The sequence below is a fragment of the Uloborus diversus genome, chromosome 8, assembly GCF_026930045.1.
Source record: "Uloborus diversus isolate 005 chromosome 8, Udiv.v.3.1, whole genome shotgun sequence".
Classification (NCBI taxonomy): Eukaryota; Metazoa; Arthropoda; class Arachnida; order Araneae; family Uloboridae; genus Uloborus; species Uloborus diversus.
In genome coordinates, this window is record NC_072738.1 from 24530195 (window position 1) to 24556851 (window position 26657).

Sequence of the window (26657 nt, forward strand, 5' to 3'; positions counted from 1 at the left end):
TTAGATGGAGCCACTGGTGCAGCGAAGGGGGGGGGGGTGAAAACACCCCCCCCCCAGAGGTATTGGTTTTAACATAAATGCAAATTCTAATACATAAATTAATGCAATGAAAGGGCCGTTTCTATCAAAAAAAACCTCTTCCAGAAGGTATTTTTGATCACTCCCCCCCCCTCCAGCAGGTATTTTTGGTTAAAAAAAAAAAAGGTTTTTCTGGCTGCTCTACTGGATGACGCTAAAATACTTTAAATTTCATGACATTCGGAAAACGTTCTAAATGCAATTTAAAACTGCTCCATAAAGTGTCTTATTTTTCAGCACTGCTACGTTCATTGTAACTCGAACAAGGGTTTTTATACTTTATTCCGGCTCTTTATGTAGAGAAAGGAAAAAAAATGGTCAACAGAAGAACGAGATCACTTGTTGACCATTGCATTGGAGTCACTTTTTAGTCACACGTGAGTGATCGAGAGGAGGGGGGGGGGGGGAGGGTGCGTGACTTGGTCGGGAAGAAAATGGGATACACGCAGTTTGAAACTACATTAACATTCTAGACTTAAAATCGTATATAACACGTTTTGGCACTATAAAAGAGGCCAACTCAGCTCCCAGTAATTTCTAATGCAGATAAACTTAAGGTAGCTGCTTCTGTTTCTTGAACAAAAAAAACAAAAAACAAAAAAAAAAAAAAATCTATATAAATAAAACAAAGAATATATGTGTGTATTTATATGTGTGTATGTTACCTATACAAATCTACAGTTTACGTCGGATCTGAAGCAAATTTGACGGGGAGGTACTTGGGCACCCGAGAAGGGACGTCGCCAAAGAAGCACCGAGCCGTTCGAATTTTTATTTTAGGATCCGAAAATGGCAATTTTTCTATAAAATGTGTAAGAAAAAATGCTCGCAAAAGTTAGAATAGACTATTCATCGAAACCCCCAACTTTTCTGCATCAGATGAAATTTGTTCCAATGTTTCAAGGTAATAAGAATGAATTATATCTTTTTATCTGATTTCATGTTAACATGTAGGTAAGCCTTCAATTAGAAATTCATTGTTGATCACGGTCATTGTTGAACAATACTTTTATTAAAACTTGTAGCGTGAAGAAAATCATTGTCAAGAAAGATCTGTTGCCATGAGCAAATAAAATTCTGGCTTTTGTTTTGAGGCTTTTCCTGTAATGGGGGGGGGGGGGGATTTAAAATTTTCCTTTTTGGTTAAAAAATTATCAAAAGCAAAGAACTGACTGACACGATACTTTTTAAAGTGTGAGTCAGTTACCGTGTTTTTGAGAAATTCTCAAAAATCAACCACAAAATGTATTTCAAGTATTCAATTACCATTAAATTCAGCTTAAAAAATACAATAATTCAGGAGAAAAAATTGTTTATACAACATAATTCTTTTGCGTTGAATGTTACAAAATACCCACTGTTTTGCTTTAAAAATGTCAGTCAGTTTACCCGTGGAATTGTCCATATATATTGTTTGAAATTAAAGTACAAAATTTATTGAATCAGAAACTGCGATGCACGTATTCGTTTAAAAAATATTCAAAGCTCCTCTTAAATGAACTCTTGTAAAATGATTATAAACGGGTAAGTCGACGAACAGAATCAAGACCGTATTCAGGGCCGCAGAGAGATAAGGCGGGCCCCTTGTCAATTATGTCGCCGGCCCCTCACACCCCCAAAAAAGAAAAAGAAAAAGAATTAAATTAATTTGAATTTTGTCATCTTGAATTCAAATTATGTTTTTCGCAATCACGAGTGTATGTGTGTATGTAGGCTTGTGTGTTTGTGTGTGTGGGGGGGGATGTGTGTTTGTGTGTAGGGGGTGTATGTGTGTAGGCATGTGTGTTTGTGTCTGTGTGCAGGCATGAGTATTGGTAGTTGTGTGTATGAGTGCGTGGGGGCGGGGGTATGTGTAAGTGTGTGTAGGCATATGTGTTTGTGTCTGTGTGCAGGTATGAGTGTGTGGGTAGTTGTGTATGTATGTGTAGGTGTCTGTATGTATGCGTGTGTGTGTATGTGTTTGATTGTGTATGTGTGTGTAGGTGTATGTATATGTGTGTATGTGTTTGTGTGTGTAGGTGTATGTATATGTGTGTGTGTGTGTGTAGGTGTATGTATGTATGCGCGTAAGTGGAGGATATAGATGCAACCTGGAGACGGTTTTCGCTATAGGAGCAGCATCGTGAGGAGCCGGTCGACGGTGAAGCTGCAGAGGGTGCTGGCGGGAAAATAAAATGATAGCACATCAAAACAGTCAAGTGAGAACAATAAGCAATCGTGATTGCTCAAAAAAAAAAAAAAAAGAAGAAATGGAGAAGAAAAGGGAAAAAGAAAAGAAAATGGGGGGGGGGGGGGGAGAAAACAAAATTGCTAACTAGAAACCGATTATCTCTATAAAAAGAGCCACAACAGTAAATAACCAAAAGAGTAAATTTTACTTAAGCCTAACATTTTCTCTTATTCGGGAAGCTCCCCCCTCTTTCTTTTTTTTTTTTTTGCGTCAGAGTCGATCGCCCCCCCCCCCCTCTTGACCCAAGGCCCGGGCCTCTGGTTTCGACTAGGCTGACATGGCCTCTCGTTGGGCTTGACCGTATCCACTGATGCGTGTCCATAGTCCGGACTAAATGAGTTTATTTTTTGTAGCTTTATGTTCAATCACTACTGAACGTTGATAATTTGCCAAGCCATAATTCTCACCAATGCATACTCTACTTCCTTCGTCCCTCTAACGATATGTTACGGGAGGACTTGTTAAATCTTGGCACTGATATCGTCAAGGACAAAAGTATGGGTTACTTGGGGAAATCTGTACATATAGTACAGTACGTAAAAAATATAACTGGTAGTGAAAAGACAAACGGATATTGATAGCTCAAAGTGAGCTTACTGTTGTTTCATAAATTCTTTTTTTTTTTTTTTTTGATTACCAGGAACTTTAAAACCCAAATGCTGAAAACATTTTTGTAATGGCATTAATATACTGACTATTTCAAAACTAGTTTTTTGACATGCAAAATAAGCAACTGTGAAATAAAAAAAATAGTTACTAAATAAAAAATAAAGTAAAAAATGAAAACAATCATTCGTTTCTTACAAATATCAGTTTTCGCAAATCAAGAGTTGTCTGAAAGGCTATTATTTAGCATAAATTTTAGTTTACTTTCTCATTCATTCTCAGGTTAAATACTGTTACCGGATCGCTGATTGACAGTCTTCGTATAATTTTCACATAAGTTCAATACGTTACTCTGCATTTCAAAGCGGTATTTCTAGAAGAATAAAGTGGTTATGTGCCAAGTGGGTAGGTCTTTATTTGAGCGAACTAATAACTTGTCAGTTCAGTTTATTTTGTAAGTGGTCAGCAGAAACAAAAGAAAACGCATCTGTATCGTCAGGGGCGCCTTCCCTAACAGCAAGGGCGCACCCCCTAAATATCGCACCGCCCCCCCCCCCCCCCAAAAAAAGAAAATCAAAAAATGAGAGAGATACCCTTTAATACTTTAACACCCCCCCTAAAAGTTCAATGGCGCAGTCTGCGTTATGCCCCCCCTAAGGTGGGCACCCCTGGCGTCGTGAGAATCCAATACATGTCGCCAAGTCTCAGTGGCGTATGTATGTTTTATTTTGGAGGGGGCCCAAACAACAAGATTAGCCCCCCCCCTCACTTTTTTTTGTTTTGGAATTTTAATTATTTTAAAGAGGGAGTAACAGTGCCTTGATATTCTCATATTTTCGATGCGGGGAAAGGATTTCATACTGTCCGTCCTCTTCATGCTGTCATACAGTGCGCAAAAAAAAAAAGAAAAAAAAAGTTTTAGGAGGGCACTCTTAAAAAAGTCTCGCTTCTGATGGGGAGAATTGGTCGAGGATCCTCCCCGGAAATTTCCGGAATTGTAGTCTTAAGAACGCAGTTTTAGACGGTCTCTGTTGATGCTACAGGGAGGAAAAATTCGGGGGGGGGGGGAGGCTTTTGCAGAACTTTTTAGAAATTGAAATCCCTAAAGCGCCATTATAGGCTACATTTGTTGACGTTAGTGTAATGAGAAGAATGGACTTTTTGAAGTTATCCCCGATTGATTTTTTTTAAAAAATAGAAAGGAATCCAATATCCCTCCGCCCAATATTTCGAAATTGAAATTCTGAAAACGCAGTTTCAGATTAGCTTAGATAATTTTACGGGCAGGGCAGTTATGTGGCTCTAACCAAAAACTATTTTGTAATTAAAGTTCTGAAAAATGAAGTTTTGAAGAGACATTCAATGATACTGGGTGCAGGGATTTAAACGCTCTCCACCTTAAATTTTTCGAAATTGTAAATTTTTCATTTTCAAATTTTTTACGGAATCAGTCGGACCCTCGTACGAAATTTTTTCGCAATTAAAGTCTTAAAAGCGCAACTGTGGATCATATTTGTTAATGTTTGGGATTTGGCTTTTTTCAAAATTGAAGCTGCATAAAAGCAATCTTAAACGATTTTCAATGCTTTCAGAAGGCAAGGTGTTTGGCAACTGTCCCCTGGAAATTTTTCGACATTGAAGCCCTGAAAACGAGGTTTGAGGTATACTTTAGTGGTTTTAGTGGTTGGAGAGGTTTGCGAAGTGTAGAATTTTGAACAGTTTTTTATTTTTAGACCAAGGGGGGGGGGAGAGAAAAAGAGGGGAACTTACTTTGCTAAGCAATAAACTGCATCTGTTAAAAACATTTTAATTTAAGTATTTCTTTTTGAAAGAATTGAGATTTTCCCCCAACATTATTTGCTTTTCTTTTTGTTAAAATAACATCGCTTTCCTAAGACACATTCTTTTCTTGAGTACGGGGTACGGATCCCCTGACCCCACCTTCTGAACACCATTGCATGTTGCCATCTAACGCAGAGTTCCCAAACTTTAACGATTCGCGGAACCCTTTGAAGAATTTGAATTTTCTCACTGCATCCTAATCTAGTTTTATATACACATTATTGTTACTATAGACACTTCGCGGCACCCCTCACCCTCACCTCTTCCTGCGGCACCCAGTTCGGAAATCTCTGATCTAACGTATTATAATTATTATCACTATCATATTTATTTATTTTATTTTTTGTAGCTAAAAGATTGGAAATGATTTGTGAGCAACTAAAACTAAAAATAACTACCATTACTAATTTTTTTTTTAGATTTTGGAGGGGGCCCGGGCCCCCTCATCCCCCTCCTTATGTACGTCCTTGCCAAGTGTGACACTAATGCAAAGGCCTACCCGCGTTGGGCTGACGGTAACTTAGTCCATTTTGCCACACTAGATGGCGCTGACGCTTAACGGGCCTTGAAATTTTATGACTTTTCCGTCGCCCAGTCTTTGTCATGGCCTATAAGAATTAAGTGGGGCTATGCTTAGTCTGAAACAACTGCAGGAAAACTAAGCTTCCTACAATTAATGAGCATGGGTTCACTGATTTGGATAGCATTGTCTATCAAAGCTGTGACTACGTTACCGTCCAAGTTGATTTAATTTGACTAATTAGTTCAATTAATTTGATTACCCACTTTGCACCGAGCCCCAACCCACATTAGGTCAACTCTACGGGCAAAGCGGGTTTTTGGGAAGGGTTAATTTTTTTTGATGATTTTTGTAATAAAAACATGTATTAGCCTGAACTTGTTCTTTTCAATATAAACGATGAAAACGACAAAAAATAATGAATGCCAAAAAGTGCCTAATGTAAACAAAAACTTTATTAAACTATCAAAGTTAGCGTGTTTTCTGAGAAGTTTAAATTTTTAAACGTGAAACGTTTTACAAAATTAGTCATGTTGCATATCATATTAAACAGCAACCAATGTTCTTTAAAATGCTTGTTACCAAATCTTTCTATCTATATTTGGTGCTGAGTTATTGTCCATTTTATGTTCAAGCATCCATGAAAAAAAGTGTTTTTCTAAAAATCAAAGTCTCATGAATAAAAAAATAAAAGAGATAAAAATCTAAAACATTGGACTTTGATTACCTTGAAGGGTACAATCGATGTGCCAAATTTCAAAGAAATACAAAAATGTGAGAGAAAAAAATTCTCAAATTTTGGATCACTTGACATGGAATGACCCGTACCCGCTTTGCGTACACTTACCTTATTTTTGAATGGAATGTAACTTTTGTTTTAAACATGTGATTTCATTTAAAAATTGCTGCAAAACAAATTCGAGTATTTCATTAACTTAGATACATCGATAGACTGAAATTAAGAAATTAAAAAAAAAAAAAAAATTGCAATAGGCTGGTTTTATGGTGAAAAAGTACTACAGTAATTTCTAGATTATCGGCGGTGGGATTTTCCGCGCGTCTTTTCACATTTTTGTTCTTGACGGTCATTAAATGTTTTTTATACTCATGATTGTGTTATTGTTCGTTTTTAGCTTTTGCATTTATTTTTTACACTCAATGTTAGTAGACGAAATGTAGCAATGTTTTTAGCAATGTATGTGCGAGTGTTTTTAAGCTATTGTTATTGACTAGTAACGTTTCTGACCTATTATTCAATGTTAAAAAAATCCGAAACGTTACTGATTATAACCGTGAAAAGTTGCAGAATTTCACGGGTTTTCCCATATTCCCCCGTAAAATCTAGTATCTTTGCAAAAAAATTCCTGAATTGCTTCAAGTTGTACGAATGCAGATTACTTACTGGTGTATAAAATATATTTAGCTACCAGTTTGAAGATTAACTAAGTGCATTTATCAAGTTTATCGTCTTCAGTTGCCGTACGGGCCGTTCAAGATGACTAAGCTCCCAATGAGCGCGAAAATAAGTTCCTGGATAGCTGCACCTTTGAAAAGCAAGAATTGCAGTCAAGGAGGTTGGGTATCCCACCTGCAATATTGCCTTAGCGCTCTTGGTTTTTTGTATTGATGCTTCTTGAGTGTACATAGTAAATCAGGAGGACTATAATCCATTGTATCAAACCTACCGAATTTCCCTTGAAGGCTTTAGACGGACTTTAACCAATGAGATCTTCATATTCTTCAGAAAGATTCAAGACCAATTTCAGGAAGGTTACTGACTTTTAGCAGAAAACGTTCCAGGTTTTTGCAAGATGTGAAACTGCTGGAAATTGGGCACATCAGCTGCCCATTAATTTCGAGAAACGTTTCTGAATCGTTTTTACAGTGTTCGGATTATCTGCGGTTTTCGTTTATCTGCGGTTACCGTGCTACCCTATTTCGCGGACAACGGGAGTTTTCTGTATCGTCGAATGCTTACGTTTTCTATAAGGTTGTGAAAGAAATGGCGCATTTTTCTAAAGCTTGAAAGCATGTCATTTTTTTTAATCCTTGAAATTCTTGACAGAATATCAAAGTTTTTGAGTCAGTAAACAGAGGTAAATTTCTGTTGAATTTTAGCACGAAAACCACGTTTTTGGGATTATTTGTGCACTTAAATATTCAACTAAATTGAAAATAGTCGACTATAAAATGTTATTTAATTCTGAATCATGTGATTGGTTAGTGTACTATATTTTTGCTTGGATGGGCCAATCAAAAATACAGTAGATAATTTATTACGCAGTCTGAGGTCGAAGTTAGATCGGTAAGTAAACTTCTTGAGTGTTCAAAAAAGGAGGGATAGGGGTGAGGGGAGATGAAAGTAAGGTAATAAAAAGAGCATTATTGAACCCATAAATTACAAATTATTATCGCCTTTGTGTTTCGGGATTGCTACGAACGAGACGCTCACAGATTCTGCTTAAAAAAAATACCTTGTGGTGTTACAGTAGTAGGAGATTTGCCGCTATAGTTACACATTTGGTGACGCTGCTTGAACAAACGGACAATTGAATCAAGTTGTACCATCTATTTAGAAACCACAGACACCTGGAGCGGTAGACTGTCTGCTGCGTTAATACAGTGGACGCCTGTTAATTGAATCAATGGTTAATTGAACGAACCGCTTTAATGAATCAAATTGTCAAAAACAGAACAAAATCCAGCTTTATTGAATTAGCCGCTTTGTGGAATCAGAACTGCTTAGAACAAACGTGATTCATATAAGCAGCAGCCACTGCACTACGAACAATGATCCCAAACACGATAATGTGAAAATTTCACCGCTGCGGAGTTGGAGTCGAAGAATAGGAGTTAGACTGATTTTGGGGCAAAGGATTCGGAGTCGAAGAGTAGGGTTAGACTAATTTTGGGGTAAAGGAGTTGAAGTCGGGAATCGAAGGTTTAAATTTCCAAGTGTCGGATTTGATCATTTTCCCTCTAAACACAGTGGCATTTCTGCCAGTGCTTGCGAAATCGGGCTGAATTTGGGGTAAAAGATTTTGAGCCGGAGTTGGATTTGAAGGTTCAAAAATTTCCAGAGTCAGAGTCGGTCATTTTTTCTTCGAGTAATGAAAAATTTGCAATTTTTGTGTAAATTCGTATTTACAAAGGGTACGCGTACCTTCGATTCACTGTAAAAAAATCCGAAACGTTCCTGGTTATTTCCGTGGAAGGTCTTGGGATTGCGCAGGTTTTCACCTATTTCCCCGTAAAAGCAAGTATCTTCGTAAAACAGTTTCCTGAATCGCTACAAGTTGCGCGCATGCAGAATTTTCACTGTTGTGGAAAATATTTTCAGCAATCAGTTTAAAGATTAAATGAGCGTGTTTATTAAGTGTATCGGCCCGTGTCCGTTTACTGGACGTTTGGCTTGACTACGCTTCCAGTGAAAGCGAAAAAGTTTAGTTGCAAGAAAGATGTATACTTGACTCTGTCTTGCTTAGCTTTAGCCGTGGTTTAACTCTTCTGGAGCTTTCTTAAGAAAATAAGGAAGAGTCTACTTAATTGTACTGCACCTACTGACTTTTCTAGAAGGTTCACGAGTCATGACTGACTTTAATATGGGAAGATTTCCCAATTCTTCAGAAAGTTTCAAAGAAAATCCAGAAATGATATTGACTTTTAACGGAAAACTTTCCCGGTTTTTGCAAGATATGTTACTGGCAGAAATTGGGCATATCAACTGCCTATTACTTTCCAGGAACGTTTCTGAATCGTTTTTACAGTGTTGACAACCATTGGACCAAAGAACTAATTTCATTCTTATCTTTGTTGAGAGTTCCTTGCCCACAAGTCATTTAATTCTTCTGAAATACTTTCTTAAAGAAACGGCGATTACGAACTTCCTGTTTCCTGTGATTCTTTGCAACTGTGGGAATATTGGAAGTAAGAAAAGAAAACCAAGAGGGCAATTGCAGAAGAATAAAACCAATTTGAATCGTTTGCAAGCAGAGTTGATATCGCCATTCCCGCCCTCGAAGGCCAAAATTCATTACCTTGACCCATTGACAACCCAAGCAGAGCTGCTTCCTATCATTCACCTCCATTCGAGTCGATTGAATCTTTTGATGGAACGAGTCGAATCTCTTGATTCACCCTTTGTTCGGTTAGTTCATTTATTTAATGGACGACGAACGACGATCAAGAGATTTAACCTCGCTCAAGAGATTTGGTGATGAGGCTTGGAGTGTGAGATCTTTTTTTTTCCTAGATGTAAAAAAAAAAAAGGAGACGCATTAGATTTGCTGCAGAATCCGATCAATTGCGATACATCGGGACTTTAAGAAGTGACTAGCTGCGTCACCCGGTTGGTAGTTTTCTTTTCAGTTGATTGACCATTATTTCTTTTCACTTATCGAATTCTGTAATCTTACTACCATTTTATTCCACTCATGATAAAAATTAAAAATGGTTTAACTGAAAACGCGAAATCTCGCCAAGGCTACTTTGCTTGCACTATACTAAAACTATAACCCTAAACAAATTTGGCGAAATCTTTCAGCTGAGAATAAAAGGAATAAAGTCAATTCTTTCTCGGTTATTCATTTTGTTCTACGATAATATATTCAAGAAAATATTTTGCATACTGTCCATTCCAACTAAATGCTGCTGTAAAATATGGTAAGTTTAATTAATTTAAGATTAAAAAAAACCCCATATTCTTACAAATTCACACAAAACAATAAAAATTTTTACCTTGTATAACGTTATCCAAGTTTGTTAATCCAGAATTTTCGCTTTCACCAATTATTAAGGAAATAATGAAAACTAACATTATTTAGAGAAGCTCGAGAATACTACTAAGGGACGAATTAATTTCTGTAGCTGAAAGCAAACTAAGACACATCGATTGCGTTAATAAAAACAAACTGCCTGTGTTTACGTCAACAGACACACGTGGCAATGTTTTAGTTTCATTTGCAGTTTTGTAAATCACCGCAAGGTAGCGTATTCGAGCGCTGGAGTTCCGAATGATTTTCTTCACGCTATAAATTTTAATAAAAGCATTGTTGCGGAAAGTAGAGATGAAGCACTGAATAATAATTTAAATGGAGGGAAGCCTTTGAAAAATAAGGATTTTATGTCGAAATCTAAGCGTCATAATTTTTGAGTTTTTAATTAATATCTCCACTATTTACCATCGGAAGATGATGTTAAATAGATAAACATAAAGACGGGAAAATTAGGAATCTATCGATACCTGGTTCGATGGTCAGTTCAGCGGCGTTCAGGAGAAGTAACTTGGACATAGATACATACATAAGTACATACATAGATACGCTCAGTTTTTAATTATATAAGATCATTTGAAATAGTTGATTAGTTGATAACAATAAATAAATAACATATCAGCTGTAGTGTGAGATCTTTTTTTTTACATGTAAAAAAAAGGAGTGGCTGATAGATTACTGATGAGGATTTACTGCAGAGTCCGATCAATTGCGTTACATCGGAACCTAAAGAATAAAGAATGGATCATTAAAATAGTTGATTAGTTAATAGCCATAAATAAATAACCTATCACAAATCACTGGCGCGTGAACAGATCTTTAGAACTATCGAGCTCTGTAAGAAAATTCCGAAAAGTCACAGATGTTTTTTGGGCAAAGTTCCGGAATTTTTCCGGTTTCCACCAGAAGGCCTCTGAATGCAGACTTCTTTTGTTAAAAAGTTTAGCTGAAAGTGTGGAAATTTAGCTTATTTGATAGATATTTTACCTTTTGCTCAGTTACGTTCATTCCAAGTTAATTGTGCCGAGAGAAAGGCGAGTTACATTCTCTGGTAATAGTAGCTATGCAAAAATTGCACGCAGATAAGTTGTTTCGTATTCGCTTGCAGTTCTGTCTTAGCTTCAGCCATAGTTGCTTTAAGAGATTTCCTGGTAAATCAGAAAGGTTGCGAAATTATTACTACAAGCATAGCTAAGTTTTCTCTGAAAGTACTTGATTTATTCAAGAAAAATGACTGGATTTTTCTGTTGAAATTTTTTTGAATTCTTAAGAAATAATTCTGGTAAATTAAAAGATGTTTGCACGGACTTTTAGCGAGAAAATTTCATGTTTTTTGCAAGATTTGTTCCTGGCAGAAATCAGGCTCATTAGTTGGGATTTTTTTTTTTTAACAGTGAGAACAGAGCTTTAAATGGTGTCACTAAGGGTTAGATTACCCCTTATTTGCCAGGTTTCTGAAATGCTCATCCGGGACACCGGAAGAGAAACCTCCCTGCCCCCCTCAGTGTCGTTAGTTGTCAACACACCCTTGGCTGGTTTTTAGAGTGTTTTAGAGGGTAATTCATTCTCAGTGCTATGAATTAATGGTAACTAAATTATGAACGGAAACCAGGAGTAATAATACATGACCCAAGCAGATAAATTTAAACATTTTATTTCTTGCATGTTAATATTTTCAAGATACTTAAGTAAGTAGAAACACTTTGAATTAAGAAAATTATTTGAACAATCAATATTTACATGTACTTTTCACTGCCTATAACTCTTTTGGTTTTAATACTGCTGTAAAAATCTTCATAAGCTAATTCAATATTAATTTTACATATTAATGTTACAAATGACAAAGTAATTATCCAAAATAATCCTTCACAGTTCATTAATTTTATACATTTTTGGTCATCTTAATCAGATTTATCATTTTCCGGGACGTGAAGTAAACCGGCCGGGACACTGGGATTTTGTCTGAAAACCGTGTCTGTGCCGATCAGACCGGGATGTCTGGCAAGCCTACTTATGAGGGTCACACGTCACTAGCGTGAACAGAGCTAGAAAGGTCCGAAACGTCCCCAATTATTTTCGTGAACGCTTGGGGATGTCCCAGGTTTTCATCAATTTCCTCCAAATTTCAAGTGAAATGTTACAAATTGCGCGAATCTCAGTGTTGTGAAAAATACTTTTAGCTACTAGTTAAAATTTTTATTGAGCGCATTTAATTTGTGTATCAACTTCTTATCACTGTAAAAACGATTCAGAAACGTTCCTGGAAAATAATGTGCAGCTGATGTGCCCAACTTCTGCCAGTAACATATCTTGAAAAAGCCACGAAAGTTTTCCGCTAAAATTCAGTAACCTTCCTGAAAAAATCAGAAATCTTCCTGTTTAAATCCAGTCGTGTCTCTGGAACTTAAGTAGGCATAATATAACAACTTGACACTTACCTGCGTTTTCAGGAAAGCTCCAAAAGCAGTATTACAAACATGGCTAAAGCTAATACAGAATTGCAAGCAAATATCTATCGAGAGTTTTGACTCTCCTGCAGTTCTTGCAAAGCCACGTAGTCCATTGACTGATCTGCGCCCTCTGGACGCTTTATAAGCCTGGACTAGCCGCAATCAAACTGAAGGCGATACACTTTATAAGTACGCTTAGTTAATCTTTAAACTGGGAGCTAAAAATATTTTTTACAGCAGTGAGAAGTCTGAATTCGTGCCACTTGTAGCAATTCAGGAAACATTTTGACAATGATACTTGATTTTTGCAGAAAGTGGATAAAAACCACTGAAATCCCGGAACGTTGCACGGAAATACTCAGTAACGTTTCGGAAATTTTTTAGTGTATTGATTATGGCCTTTCCAAGTTGACTAAGTTTGGATGCTCTGGCCGTAGTTGCAATTATGACGCTGAGGTTCTAGAAAAGATTTCTGAATTCCTCCGAAAGATTACAGAGAGAAGGTTCCTGAGTTTTGGCATAAATTCGTTCCTGGTTTTGCAGTCCATTAATTTCCAGGGACGCTTCTGAATTATTTAAAAACATAGCTGAAACAATATTGGCACACAAGGATAGGCAATATTGCTAAAAACTAAATGTTCAGAACCCATCAACACCTATCGCAGAACAACTGTATGCAACAATTACAAAATAATTTCATTTGAAATTAATTTTGAAGGCAGTTTGTTTACTATTCTGCTTTATGATGTGTTTTCAAAAGAGCAAGACAAAACTATTTTTTTACGTTTAACGTTGAAATAATACCAATTTAATACATTTTGCGTTGTTTTTTGATTTCTAAACCGACTATCAGAGTGTTTATAAATGTGATCATCATGTATTTTTATGTACTTTGTTGTACTTCTCATTGTATTTTGAAACATTAACTACTCCCTTGCTATTCAAATATTATTGTATCATATACTTCCTACCATACAACTTCAATTGTTTATCTTAATCTATTACGTTTGTTCACTCAAATTGCCGTAAAAATAAATGGTACTCTGTGTAAACTCAAAACTGTTAAATACATCTCCCCAAAGACTCATCAAACCATTCTAGTTCTAGCCGAGACAGGTAACGGGAGTCTGTAGGGTGCTAATTCAAGTTTTATCACTCATAAATACTAATATTAAATTATACTTAACCATTAATAATTAATTATACAAACAAAGCACTTAATTATTACAAACAAAATTTACAACTTCTGTACAAACTAAAAACAAAGATAAAAATAACAATTCACGATGTGAAAGCAGATAACATTACAGTATAAATAAAACTTCGAGAAAGTATTATTTTAAAGCCGAAACAATGACTTCCCATTTTCCCTTAAATCACAACTTTTCACGAATACCACTTATGGTTTTGCAATTCCATCGCAGGGTCAGAATTTACAACACCAGAGCCAGTGAATGGGGTATTATTCACAGCATTTGCTGCATAATGAAAAAGGGCACGCAAATATGAAATAAATCTAAGAGACAATAGCTGCATGCTGAGGAGGAGGAACTTAAGGATTGAATTCGGCACTTGTGGGGATGGATGAAAGGGATGAAGGAACATAGTTTTGTTCCGTCATGTCATGGACCAAGAGCTTCTTTTTCCTTCCCGTCCAAAGTTTTAAAACGAGGAATAAATTGAAATTATGAATAGAAACATCAGCGACACAAACTTTCTTTTCCAAGGAGATCCCGTATCCATTAGGGTGGTTCAAAAAAAATTTTTTTTTTAAAAAGAGTCCCAGGACACCCCTTATTTTTTTAGACTTACAAATAGTATTATGCTGTAAAAGTTTTAGCTTCTTTCTCAAATTTTAAGAGGGGGCTCAATGACCCCTTAATTTAACATTAGCCGGACCGTAAAAAATGCCACAAATTTCAAAAAATTTAATTTCTCCAGCTGTTTTTTGTAAATATTTTTTTATAGCAATGCACATACATATTACTAGTGTATATTGTAATATGTAGCATTGTTTTTACAATTCAATGTATTTTTTAATCCTCCTCCCCATACTTATGAAGTTTGGGGGGGGGGGGTTGAGCACCCTCTTTTAGTTGAAATAGGTAGTTAAAATTCTTCCAGTCTGTTACTATCCACAACTCTGAAAATATTGAGGGGTGTCTTGTTATCTAGGAGAAACTTTTTTTTTTGCATGTATTTTTGAACCACCTTAGTGTCCATTGGAACTTTCTTATGCAAACTTAAATTTTCGGAAGCACGGGAATTCTTAATTTGCCAAATGGAACCCCAAATTTTGCCGAATGATGATAATTTTTCCGAATAGAACTCCAAATTTCTCCGAGTAATAATAATTTTGTCGAATTCAACTCCAAAATTTTGCCGAATGATGATAATTTCGCCGAACCGTCAAGCAAAATTAGCTGAACAAGGAAATATTTTAGAAGCTCACAGTAGCCTCCCATCGGGGAACCCCCGACGGCGCATTAATGGATCGAACCATTCGCAGATCTAGTTCGATACCCCGAAATGGCATCCATTATTTCCTATGGCACTCCGTCAGCGGAATGCCATTACCACGAGAATTTAACCCTCCAGTTCCCCCACTAGATGGAAGCACCTGGGCTCTTATCGATACGAAACTGCACTAGGCATATAAACTTGCCGAGGGTATTTCAAAATCAAACAAAATACCCAAGGGATCTTTTACATGACTCATAGTCATACGACATGGATGCTGGCGACTTTCTGCATCGTCGAGAATCCACGGACTGGCCATTGCGAATCAGAACCTGGGACCACGGCGGGGAAGTCCTGCAAGACTGCAATTATGTCTTGGAATATGCCGAATCATCAGGCAAAATTTGCAGAATAAAGACGATTTTGGGAAGTTGCAGCGATCATCGCCCTTGATTTTAGTACGGTTGTAGTTGAAGATTTCCGAAGTATCTGTAAGGAAGAACGGTTTTCTGCTGGGTGGCTATTCTGGACTAATTTCACGGTTTGTCTATTTTCCTCAATTTTCACCACGGGATGGGGACAGAAGGGAAGAATACCGTAATGGCAGAAATTTAAATAATACAGCCAAGGGCGCCCATATAGGGGGGCAAGAAATTAGAACTTCCTTGCTTTTAGTACTTTTTTCTTTGTAAAAATATAAAAATATTTCTTTTCCAGCCATTAATGAATAAATAATTAAAAATGTCAAATTTTAATGACTCTAATCTGTCCTAAAATCTGCTTCCATGGGGAAAATATCCTGCTAAACCATGGTTAAAATATCTGAGCCTTCCTTACAATTTTGCATATGGGCGCCCATGAACATACAGCTGGTGGCTGAGTAAAAATTGATTTTCAAAGTGATCCAAAAGTGGGCGTACCCATCTTTTATTTTCAATATTATGTTAGTAATGGTTAAATATGTTTTACACTGCAGTTACCTTGAAGCCTTAAGTGTCATAGGCATCGGTAGAACATCAGCCATGTCGTAACACAGCGGAGTTTTACGCAGATGTTTTGAGGCAAAACAACTCCGAATCCCCGAAATTCCCAAAACATTTCGACACAGAAGTCAGATGCGTTACGACATGGATGGTATTTTGCCGACGTTTACGACTCTTAAGACTTCAAGTTAACTACGTGAAACAATCATTCAACAAATATTTTAGTAGTTTGTGGGCCCATAGAAATGGAGGGCCCTAGGCCTTGGTCTAGTTAGCATATTTTGCAATCAAGTCCTGATATAAGAAGCTAACACGGTGCCTCCGTAAATTATTTTCTGCTTTCGTCAAGGGCCGATAAGTAAAGCCTAATGTGTAGAGTGGTATGGAAGTGGGCGTATCTCCTCTCTTTCATTTCCAACGCTAGGCTAGTTTTGGCTGAATGTTGTTTACACACAATCACCTTGAAGTCTTAAAGAGTCATAGGCGTGAACACCATCCATGTCGTAACACAGCGGAATTCTACGCAATGTTCTCGCAGATGTTTTGCCACCAAAGATCTGCGAGAACGCTGCACAGACTTCAGCTGTGTGATGATATGGATGATGATGATGATACCGATTTTTATGATTCGTAAGACTTAAAGGTAACTGTGTGTAAGAAACAGTCAACCGTAACTTACTTAAAGTTAAAACCAAGCGGGATAAGCTCACTTTCCGACTACTCTGTATAAGATGACAGCACTGTAAAAGCGATTCAGAAACGTTCCTGGAAAATAATAGGCAGCTAGTGTGCCCAATTTCCACCAGATACCTATCTTGCACGAAATAGGAACGTTTTCCGCTAAGGTTAAGTACCCTTCCTGAAATTATCCTTGAGACTTTCTGAAGTACTGGGAAATCTCCTCTGTTAAGATACCTATCTTGCACGAACTAGGAACGTTTTCCGCTAAGGTTAAGTACCCTTCCTGAAATTATCCTTGAGACTTTCTGAAGTGCAGGGAAATCTCCTCTGTTAAGGCCTATCATGTTTCGGAAACCTTCCTGATTGGTCAGGACCACCATCTGTAGCATTAGTGCACCCATGGCCAAGGAATGATTACAAGTTAGAACTAAGTACATATTAAATTGCAATTCCTGCTTTGCATCACTGAAACTAATCAGTAGCTTATTCGTTTTCACTGAGAAATCGGAGCCAACGGTGATCGATTGTTAGCCGATGCACAAAGTAAACACGCCCATTCAATCTTTAAACAGGTAGAAAAAAAAAAAAATTTACAACAGTGAAAAGTCTGCATTCGAACAACTTGTAGCAATTAAGGAAACATTTTTGCGAAGGTACTTAATTTTACGGGTAAATAGGAGAAAACCTGTAAATTCCCGAAACGTTCCACGGAAATAACCAGTAACGTTCCGGATTTTTTTTTTTTTTTAGTGTGGGGTGCAGGCAGGGCGATCTGTTTCTGTAGGAAGAGCGGTAAACCAAGTTCAAAATCTATCTCAGAAAGAGAATTTTTATGGGTTATTTCAAAAAAAAAAAAAAGCACTAGAGCGACCAGAATTTACTTTCCGTAGTTGAATTGGGTGTCACACCAATTCTTAATCGTATATAAAATACCATACAGTACCCGACATTAATAAAATCAGTGGAATATAAATTCAGTTGCTGTTTAAAATCAAATCTGTAGGAACAGAATAATTACATTACCAAAACATATTATGGCATGTTTGTAGACATTGTATTTACAAATATTTTAGGAAGGGGAGACATTCCAAAATCCCCCCCCCCCAAAACCCGTCTACATAGTCGGGGGCTACGGGGGAAGAAACTGCATTTTGTAATAATATTTTGAAACTTGGCATATTTGTAGACATTGTATTTACAAATATTTTAGGAAGGGGAGACATTCCAAAATCCCCCCCAAACCCCCCAAGCGGCCCCTTTTGGTCCAAAACCAAAAATAGCGATTTAAAAAAAAAACAAATTATTATAATTTTTTAAATCATTGGTTGTGTCACTCCATAGATGTTAATTATATTTTTTACCGTTTAAAGATCCATTAAATGTCTAATTTGAGAAATAACTTCACAAAAAGTAGTTTAAAAAAAAAATCGATATTTTTTCATTGTAAATTCTCTGAAATGAATTTTCTCCCCTAATAACATAATTACCTATTTTTGAATTTAAAGATACATTAAATTAGGGCTATATTAAAGTAGGGTCCCAGTTAACCGGACTCTAATTGCCCGAACTGTCCAATTATCCGGCCGTGATGCACCTCGTTTTTTATGACTGAGCATGCATTATCGAAACTATTTCCAAAGGGTATAAGAGAATAAGGATTTGAAGGAAAATGGATGAAATTAATATCAAGACAAAATAATTCTAATAGAAAGAAACTTAAAGTTTGAATTTTAATTTCTTCTTCTTATTACTATTATTACTATTGTTGCTGATGTTGTTAATTCTCCGTTACCCGATTGATCACTAGTATGCTTTTACTCATTTCATTAGGAAAAAAAAACATATCTGAAGTGTATAATAAACTGTTTCTAACTACTTCTTAAAAAAAAAATTCACATCGATGCAATGAAGACTTTTTTGACAGAGAAGTTTTTATAACTTAAAAATCTGAGAAAGAAAGCGCCATCTCAATGTTCAAATTTTGGAGCTAAGTATTAAAGCTGGGACTTTTAATGTTAATGTTTATTAGATCACAGCTTTCAACGAACTTTAATGTATTTGCTAAAACTTTGAAGGAGTAAAGCCTTCGAGGAAGGAATGTTTGTTGTATAAAATACAATGAACATGTCTTCTGTAATCGAATTGGACCATGCTTACAAGCAAAACAATGTGGTGGTGAAAGGAAACGGGGGTATAATTGGGGTATAACACAGATCCAACTGCTTTAAGAAGATAGATGTTGGTTGGTCTTGAAGTTATCGATTTAGTTACACATTTTGAAAAAGTTACCTCGACGCATTTAAAGAAACGCTGTATATGCGCAATGAAGAAATGTTAAGTTTCTAAAGCCTGTTGTCTCGAAAGGTCTTGAAGAGCTGAGCGTGGAAATCCATTTTTAGATACATCGAAAAAATTGTTCTCATTAGAGACGAAATAGCAGCTGACAAAGAATATGTGAAGCCTTTCATAAAGATTGGACAAGTTGGGAAAAAAAGTTACAACAAATTCAAAAAAAAAAAAAAAAAAAAAAAACTGACTCAAAAGTCACTTCGTATTCACGGGTAGAAAAAAAACCTTTTTAGTCTTTCATTTTTACAGAAAAACCAGTACGTGTGTTTAATAAAAAGATTAAAATTCGATGCAGATTAATTTTCAAAGCTTTTCATTATTTGCAATATCGTACTTTTAAACCTGGATGAATTTTCTCCTCTATGAAAATCAACCTCACCCTCCATCGATTTCAATCAATGGAGCTCTTTGAACGGGAAATAAGTCTAGTCATTAACATTCCTGCTCAATGAATTAAATAATAGTATTCCTACTGGTGAAGACTATTCGAGAAAAGACGAAAACGAGTTGAGAAGGGTTGCTGAAGCTGAAAATGATGAATACCAATTTTAGAATTAGTGCAGAGATACATTGGATACATTGTGATGCTATAGTCTATGATGGTTCTTTCATCGTTCACATAAATCGACCTAGGACCGAATTTTTTCTATTAGAGTATTTGAAGTCTATTCAGGATACAGATGCAAGACATATAAGAAGAACAGGAGAAAGATATCATTTTGGAGAAAATGGTTTGCTTCCAGAGAACTGGATCAGTTTCTTCCGGAATGCAGATAAGAAGACAAAATTGTTCTTCATGATTGTACTGCCTATACCATCTTGTTTTGTTCTTAAATGATTCGACGGTGATTTTCATTGAATACAACAGCTCTAGCTCCATCAAATCACAAAAAAGTTGATTGTAGGATCATCGTACATGTTTTGGATGCTGCAGAAGAAAATACAGAAGCATATGAGTAAGAACTCTTGGCCCCCGCTGCCATTTTAAGCATATCATACTTTCATAAGCTGTAAAAAGAGGGGAGAAAGAAGGTGGGGTTTAAATTTGTAGCTGGAAAACACTTTCGACTTATATTAGCCCAAGATTTTGCTCACAAATTCTGTCAGCAAAAAGCAGTTGCTCAAAGAGGGTTCCACTCATTCTCAGGATGCGACACGACCTCTTTTTTTGCAGGTCGGGGAAAAGTGAAGATTTGGAAAAGATGGAAAGACTAATTGGTGCATTTTTATACCTATTCACACTTCAAAAAAAAGTATACCTGATTAAAAATTTCAAATATCTTAGCGAGTCTTTGCTACTGGTCTTCATGTTAGTTCCGTCCGTAAATAAAGCTAGAAAATGTTTAGCCATCAGCAAACAAAGAGGAAAGATTATATGACTTATCACACACAGCTGAAGCCCTTAGGCAACTTATTTAGTGTTTATCAAGGTAGATATCAATGGGGTAGTATGCTTAAAAATTAAGCCTGAACTTAAATTCATGATTCGGGTTTACAGTAATTGATGAGAAGCACGTTCTTGTTCGTTTGAGTTTGCCCGCAGTTTTAAGTGCTTAAAGCGAATTTATGACACGGAAGTGTAAAAAACAACTGCAACACCTTGTGGGTGCTTCAAAAATGAACTTATCTGCACATCGATGTGTAAATACTGCAATGGAAAATGCTATGTATCTGTGTAAATTACTTGTAAATTCAAACGTTTTAAATTACCTTCTGTATAATCATTGTACGTATCACTTACTCAGGTTTGTTGTAGTTTTTGTAATAGTGAGTTATATTTCAATAAATAACAATTTTATTAATAATAAAAATATTGTTAGCTTTGTTAGCATAGCACTAAACTTCATATTGCAGTAATTAATGATTTATTCCTCTTACATCGTTTAAAACATAGAACAAACGCTTCTAATCGTCTAATGAAAAAAAAAAAAAAAAACTTACAATTTGTTTTAAAGCTTTTAATAATAAATTTTGGAGTTCGATGAACAAAATATCCGTGCCCCCCCCCCCCTCATTTTGCTAGTGCAAATATGACTTATAAAACTGCAGAATGTGAGTGAAACTTCTAAAAAATAGCGAAAAAAGTATTTAAAGTTTTTTTCTTTTTTTTTTCTTTTTTTTTGCTGATAATGAAAATTGATTTTGTTTTAACTAATCAAGGTATTTTATTCATTCTTAAATGACAATTCAAATGTTTGTTTCAAGCTCTGAAAAAAATTATTGGCATTGTTTATGATTTTTTATTTCTAGTTTTATTCTTAGTTTTGTAATCAGTTTTTATCAGAAAATTTTAAAACATATGTTCGGATTTTCTGATGTTTCGGATTTCTAGGGTTTGGATTATTGGATTCTACATCAAATGAATTGATTTTCTTTGATATACTGCTTTAAAATACATAAAAAACATTTCTCAAACAATCCCTCCAGAAATGTTAAAGACTTTAGCTAGTTAAAGTTTCGTTTAAAAAAAATCAAAATTTTTGAAATTATTATGAAAATTAGGAGGTGAAGAGATATTTTGATGGTTTTTTACCCTTTAGTAAGCATAATAGAACTCACAAAAGAAGATACAGTGTGTATTTTTCTAAAAATAAAAAGTAAAAGTAGTTTTGGATTTTTGACCAAAAATGGCCCCAAGGGGAGTTTTGGGGGATTTTGATACGTCTCCCCTTCTAAAAATGTTTGTAAGGATATTGTCTACCTGCATGCCAAGTTTCATGATTTTATCATATAATGCAGTTTCCAGCTATATTTTCTACCATAGCCCCTCTACTATACATTCTCCCTCGAGAGCACGAGAGGTTTTTTATGGCCGAGGGATTGGCGAGGGAAGCGCTGAACGAGAGAGCCGTACACACTGTCGGGCGAATGTTTTGCGCGAAGAAGCCGGTGACGTCACGAGCATTCCCGCACTTTTCCAACTGTTAATGTCAACTCCGCTTCGTTTGCTTACAAACTGGACCACGAAGTAGCTGCAGCTTTTGCGCGATATGTGTGCATATTTACCACATCAAGAAGGCAAAACTGAGGTGGAAGAAACTTTTGAACTTTCCTAAATTCGTAAACGTCGTAGTATGCAATTGAACAGAAAATTAAAATATGTGAGTTGAACAGTGCTGCAGTCCGGTGTTTTTTCCGGGAGGGGCTAGCATTTTTTGGATAAGAAAAGAGGGGCAAAATGAGCATCTTCCAACCCCTCCCAGATTCATGTAGTTTTTTTTTTTTTTTAATTTCGAAAAAGTAAAGTTCTCTACAGTTTTTACTTTAATTATAAACTGACTTAATAAAAATTCAGCGAAGATTAGATTTTTTTTTCTCCTCTGTTCTCAGTGCTATCATTCTCTCTATCGAACTACAAAATCAGTTTAAATTTTCAAGTCATGAAAGATACACTTCAATCTAATGAGGTTATTTCCAACAGTCAAAAGTACAACTTTTAGTCACTAAAGTTAATAGAATGAGCAAAAAAAAAAAAAAAAAAAAACATGGAGCGAGGAAAATCTTTTATTTTCAAAACGTTTAATTTTTAATTATTATTTTTTAAGTATCCGATTTTTCAAACAAGACGTGGTCCTTATGACGTCACAAATGACGTACTAAGGCGCATCTCCTCTGGCGCGCTGAATGTTTACGCTTGCTGTCTACCGCGTTTCCTGGTTAGGTTAATTCAGAAGCAAATTAAATATTGCGCTCTGCGCTAATGGCATATCAGTGGATGGTATTTCATTATTTGTAATGTCATGTGCAAAAGCGTAAAAAATGAAAGCGCACAGATTAAAATATTTTTTTTAAATACTAAACTTTGTCAAATTATTTAGAAACTGATCATACCCTAGTTTTTAAGCAAGCTCTTTCAGAAAAAATACTTTTAAAATTTCGAAAACAATCCCATCATGCTCAAATCAAGAAAAAACATTGAATAAAGAAATATGCAACTAATATTATCTTTTGAAAAAAAAGAAAGAAAAGAAAGGAAAAAGAAGATTACTCCTGTGGAGAGAATATTTTTTAGAGAAATTTTTTTTACAGCAGTTGTATTTGAAGAAGAGTTATTTTCAACCATTTCCTAAAGTTTCCAAAATTGAAGGCCAAAATCGCAATTTTAGGCATTTTCTTTGGTATGGTCAAAAGGGTTATGGCCATTGCTAAATTGCTTCTGATCTCTGGGAGGGGCTTTAGGTCCTTAGCCCCCTCCGTGGGTGCGCCACTGGAGTAGAACACATTGTTTAGTCTCATCCTTTAGGAACAAAAAGTATATTTTTAATAAACTTGAAGCGAGTTTACTAAGCATGCATACCAGGGCTACGGAGTCGGAAGGAAAGTGGCTGACTCCGACTCCTGGATTTTGAAATCTCCAACTCAAACTCCGGCATTTTAAATCTATTTATTGATTTTTTTAAAAATGTTCCCCTTCATGGGAAGGGGGAAAATGCACAGGATTACTTTCTGTTTTTTGATCTTTAACAAATAGATGTTGTTCAAATTGTGTACTTTCAATTTTTGAAAGCTGTATCTTGAGAAAACAAAAGCTTTTTCGCCAAGTCGAAAAACCTTTTTGAGAAGGAGCGGTCCGCCCGGGTTGCTACCCATCTGGTGGGTATAACTAAGAGACGACGTAGGTAGCTATTACCGAGAGTTCGATAAACAATCAAGCCAGCTGGTTGCCAATTATTTTCTTATTAGTAGGCCTTTATACATATGTAATCGACCTAATTGGTAGTCCGTTAAAAAAAAAAAAATGCAAGGGAAAGAAATTAAGAACATTTTTAGTATGGTAATTTGAGTTTTAAACACTTGTTACATATGGTAGCATACAGTTATTGTTTTTTGTTCAACTAATTTTAGAACTTTTGTTCACTTTGTTTTTTCCGATTTTAAGTAGTTATTCATAAATTTTTAATGAATTAGTCCACAAAAAAATCATATTGATTTTTTTATGTATTTTAAAATTTTAAATTGAGGTGAATGTGATAAATAGTTTCATATACGTATATCAAGCATTTCTGCATACCGGGTGTTCCAAAAATGACTGATACTGTTTGAAAAATTAATAAAAACTAAACGGGCAGCGATAGAAATATACCGTTTGTTGCATTATGCTTGAAACAACAGAAAATTTTCAGAGAGACTTACTTTCAAAATTAGTTACAATGTTCCTCAACAGATGGCGCTGCAGGTATTTAGGGAGGAAGCTGCAGGTGTGTCTATCCGAAAATGTAGTGTTTTTCCAAACATTATGCAAATAAACAGTGCATTTCTGTCGCTGCCCGTAGAGTTTTTATTGATTTTTCGGATATTCTGGTCATTTTGCCGATCTTACAGACTGCGTTTTATATTATACCTTTTAAAACACCAGCAGCGCCATCTGTTAATGAACATTGTAACTGATTTTGAAAGTTTGTCTGTCTGAAAATTTGCTGTTGTCCCAAGCATAATGCAACAAGCATTATATTTCTATCGCTGCCCGTTTAGTTTTTATTGATCTTTCAAATGTATCAGTCCCCCCCCCCCCTAGTTGGAACACCCTGTAAATACAAAACTGCAGTCAATGAACGCAAAGTATAATCCATCAAAAGCCTTAGTAAAAAAAACTTAACATAACATGCCAATGTTCCCAAGCGGGAACACGCCCAAAATATTAGTTTTTTATTTTTTTGAAAATTCCTTCTTGAATTATTTGAAGGGATGCCTAATAGTTTTTATTTTTTTGATACAACTTAATTTTTAATACTTGGAACATAGCGCGGTATTTAAAGGATTAAGACGTGTAACCATTAGTATTCTTCTTTCAAGGCACATAAAAATGTGTCAGTGTTAGCTTAATTTTACGCTTCACAGTTTTCTTTTCTTAGAAATTTAAAACTTGATTTTGAAACTTAGAGGCAAATAGGAACTACGGGAAGTTTAATGTCATTGTTTGACCTCGGAAGAATCCAGATCGTCACTGCTTAATTTAACTTTTTTTAATTTACAGAGGGGGGGGGGGCAAAATATTATTTTGCCGACACGCCAAAGTCAAGCAGTCCGCCCCTGGGGGAAAGGTTATGAACAGCCACCACGTGGTTAACCGGTGTTTCATGTTCTTTTGAATTTAATGAGGTTTTAGATCAAAAAATAAAGAACTTTTGCACATTTTAAAGAGAAAAGGGGAATTATGTCCATTACTCATTCTTTCCTCATCCTATCTGTTACTGGGTACCATCAGAACTGCCGATGCCTGTTACTAGGGTTCGGACCCTAATTTCGAAATTGAGCAAATTTAAAAATAGAATTAACTAATTCAGAGGATACAGAAGCAGCCAAGCGTTAGATGAACTGTCGTTGCGAGAGAGAAAAATAGTTCTATAAGTCTAAATACATTGAAAGGTTCAGAAAATTGAGTTTACCTGACAGCGATGTCTTAAACATGTCTGTTACTAATGCCGTTACCCTAACAGCAATTGCATTGTGACTAAAAATTCATTTCGCTGAAACGGTATTCGTTGTAAGGGAGTTTCACTGTATTTTGAATAAAATAAAGGTTGCTGTAACAATCAAAAGCATATTAATCCATCAAAACAACTATCTTATAGTTTTGCAGTAGTTTCACTTGTTTTCACAAGTGCAGAAATTCATACGAATTGAATAGGGAAGTTGCAACCTATTAAATGTTCATATTTTGGCTATTGCACATTGTTAATTGACCCTCAAAACTAAAAAATTCATCATCGCCGAATTTTAAAACACCGTGGTTGATTTTTAATGAATTTTTAAAAATCCACGCGCAAAAGTGCGCTCTTCTGAAACGTCACGAGCCTACGTCACAGGGCGCGAATGGGCAGCCGCCGAAAATCCCTTGTTTTCGCTAGGGACATTTTGAGCGCGCTGATATTTTCATTTTTTAGAAATTCAATAATCCTTTTGAACACACTATGGAGGCCGGATTCGTTAAAGCACAATCTAAATAATCTTCCTCAAATAATATCAATGGTGATATTCGAATATTTCCGAGAGGATGAGAGGTTTAATGTTCCAGAAACGCGATGAGATAAGCCTTTTACGTTTCATCTTCGAAGTCGAATGCACGTTCTTCGATTTCTCCCATGACATGGGAACCGGTTCGCTAGCGTTTCTCTCCTATCGGACGTCACTTCCTATGCCATCTGACGTCACAGGCGCTTGAACTTTAAAAATTAATTTAAAAAAAACTACTTATCGTATCGCAAAAATTTTTTCACCTATGATGTTCATACATGTTACTCTATCATATAAAAATAAAATTGAAAAATCGAAAACTTCCCTATTGAAGCATACACTGAAAATGACGCCATTTTTGTTTCACTTTGCTCAACCACAACACCCCACTAGCGCAGCCAAAATACCTTCTGGTGGGTTTTTTTTTTAAATCAAAAATACCTTTTGAAGAGTTTTTTTTTTTTTTTAATGAAAAATACCTTCTAAAGGGATTTTTTTGATCAAAATGTCAGCCTTTTCATATGCATAAACTACTGTAATAGAATTTGCATTTATGTTAAAACCAATGGCTCTGGGAGGTGTTTTCACCCTCCCCCTTCACTGCACCTTTTCACCCCACTGTAATGATTATGGCTTAATGCCGTTTTGAATTATGAGCTTAAAAACCCGTTTTCTGTTTTGGAAGGAAACCCCATGACAAAAAAGAAAGAACATATTCAAAAAAAAAAAAAA

General features: G+C 35.8%; 1 protein-coding gene across 2 annotated transcripts in view; it reads right to left on the minus strand.

Moving 5' to 3' along the window:
- The window catches only part of LOC129227565 (uncharacterized), a 117864-nt gene that overhangs the window by 21532 nt on the left and 69675 nt on the right, over positions 1-26657 (minus strand). The window contains exon 2 of one of the 2 annotated variants that reach the window (XM_054862147.1): positions 10697-10774. The exons of the other annotated variant lie outside the window; for it this stretch is intronic. The gene's annotated coding sequence lies outside the window, so the exon portion shown is untranslated. The remainder of the gene's footprint in view (positions 1-10696; positions 10775-26657) is intronic. 2 annotated transcript variants of the gene reach the window in all.